The 2500-nt window shown below is 43.8% G+C and overlaps 1 protein-coding gene across 1 annotated transcript in view; it reads left to right on the plus strand.

Annotated features, from left to right (window-relative positions):
- LOC143024488 (uncharacterized) overlaps positions 1-2500 on the plus strand; it is a 247459-nt gene that overhangs the window by 216147 nt on the left and 28812 nt on the right. The window lies entirely within an intron of this gene.

Consider the following 2500-nt stretch of genomic DNA (forward strand, 5'->3'; position numbering starts at 1 on the left):
ATCATTTTATTAATTCATTTACCTATTTATTTATTTATTTATCTATCTACTTGATTACCTATTTATTTAGTTAGTTTATTATCTATCTATTTATTTTTCTATTTACTTATCTAATTTGCTTGTTTGTATATTCATTTATTAATCTATTTGTTTATCTGTTTATCTATTCATTTATTTAATCGTTTAACTATCTATTTATTTTTACATATCTATATATCTATTCACTTATTTGTTTCCTGTTTATCTGTTTATCTAGTTATCTAGAGAGGAAGAGGAGGCGAATCAAGTGGGGAAGAAAAGGTAAAAGGTGCAGATGGAGAGATGATAATAGAGGAGAAGGCAGTAAGGGGAAGATGGGCAGAATATTTTAGGGAGTTCCTTAATGTGAAGGAGGATAGGGAGGGAAAGATAGCTGCAGTGGGAAATGCTAAGAAAATGAGAGTGATGAGTGAGGAAAATGGAGGAGAAATAAGGAAGGATGAAGTGAAGGCAGCAGTTAAGATGATGAAAGCAGGTAAGGCACCTGGTCTGGATGGATGCCATGCAGAAAGTCTTAAAAAATGAGGTATAGTGATGATGGACTGGTTGGTGAGGTTATTTAATGTTTGCTGGAGAGAAGGTAGAGTGCCAGAGGACTGGAGGAGTGCGTGTATAGTTCCACTTTACAAGGGAAAGGGGGACAAGTGTGAATGTAGTAGTTTCAGAGGGATTAGCTTGTTAAGTGCAGTTGGGAAGGCTTATGGGAGGATCTTGATTGAGAGGATTAGGAGAGGAAGAGAGGGAGTAATTGGTGAGGAACAGTGTGGGTTTAGGACAGGTAGAGGTTGTATAGATCAGATCTTTGTGGTAAGACAGATATGTGAGAAAGCTATAGGTAAGGGGAAGGATGTTTTCTGGGCCTTTATGGATCTGGAAAAGGCTTACGACAGGGTAGACAGAAAGGCACTGTGGGAGGTTATGCGGATATACGGGATAGGAGGAAAGCTTCTGGGAGCGGTCAAGAGTTTTTATGAGAGTAGTAAAGCTTGTGTCAGGATTAGAAATGGAGAGAGTGAGTGGTTTGAGGTAAAGGTGGGACTTCGTCAGGGATGCGTTATGTCACCCTGGCTGTTCAACTTATACATGGATGGGGTGGTGCGAGAGGTGAATGCAAGGGTAGTGGGTCAGGAATTGGAGATGGTTAGGAAAATGGAGAAAAGTGGGAGGTGAGCCAGCTGTTGTCTGCGGACGACACTGCGCTTGTGGCAGGATCGGAGGAGGGATTGAGGAAGCTGGTGACAGAGTTTGGGAGAGTGTGTGATAGAAGAAAGCTGAAGATAAATGTGGGTAAAAGTAAGGTGATGAGATGTACAAGGGGTGAAAGTGGCAGTAATCTGGATTGAGCATTAAGGGAGAGGAACTGGAGGAATTGGATAGTTATAGATATTTGGGTGCAAATGTGGCAGGAAAGGGTGGAGTGAAGGTGGAGGTAGAATGTAGATTGAGAGAAGCGAGTAAATGCCTTTGTGGTTTAAAAAGTGTAATGAGGAATAGGAATCTGGGAATGGATGCTAAGGGGAGACTGTATGAAGGAGTGATTGTGCCAACAGCACTGTATGGAGCAGAAACATGGAACATGAGAGAGGAAGAGAGAAGGAACTTGAATGTGTTTGAGATGAAGTGTCTGAGAAGTATGATGGGGGTTACTAGGCTAGATATAGTGAGAAATGAGAAAATGAGGAGGATAACAGGGGTGGAAAGGGAGCTGGGAGGTAGGGTGGATGAAAGAGTATTAGGATGGTTTGGACACATGGAAAGAATGAGTGAAGAAAGACTAGTAAAGGAGGTATGGAAGGCAGATGTGGAGGGAGTGAACATGAGGGGACGTCCTAGGATGAGATGGATGGATGGGGTGAAGGGGGCTTTGGGGAAGAGGGGAATGTCGGTTGAGGAAGGACGGGAGAGGACAGAAGACAGGGGTGAATGGAGAATGGTTGTATATGGAAAATGTTGTGATGCATGAGGTGGATTGGACGGGGGAATGGGGGTGAGGTAGTGTGTGTGAGCAAAATTTTTTGACGCAGCCCGAAGGGATTTCTCCCCGTCCTCTCCTTTATATGGGGGGACGGAGAGGGGGGTCGCCGATTTCATGAAGCGGCCTTGCTGTGGATGTGCTGTGTCCTTGCGACACTGCTTCTGACCCAGGGCAGTGGACAGGGTGCAGGGATGACCCGTCATCTAGGAGGTGCTAAGATGGGAGGGAGGGTGGAGGGGTGTGGAGTGTTTTCGGGGATGAAATGGGTGGGAATGTTTTTATGCCTTGTCCTTTTAGGCTACCCCCCTGGTAAGGGGGAAAAAAGCATATCAGGACCGCCGAAGAGCCTTTTTTTTTTTTTTTTTCTTTTTTTTTTTCTTTTTTCTTTTTTTTTTGTCAAGGAACTCTCTAAGTGTGCTATAAGATCAAATACTCTTGAGCCATCAAACCCTCTGGTCCTCAAGCTCCCTCGATCTAGGTATCAAG

This window comes from Oratosquilla oratoria, chromosome 4, assembly GCF_046742065.1.
Source record: "Oratosquilla oratoria isolate Oo_2021 chromosome 4, ASM4674206v1, whole genome shotgun sequence".
NCBI lineage: Eukaryota > Metazoa > Arthropoda > Malacostraca > Stomatopoda > Squillidae > Oratosquilla > Oratosquilla oratoria.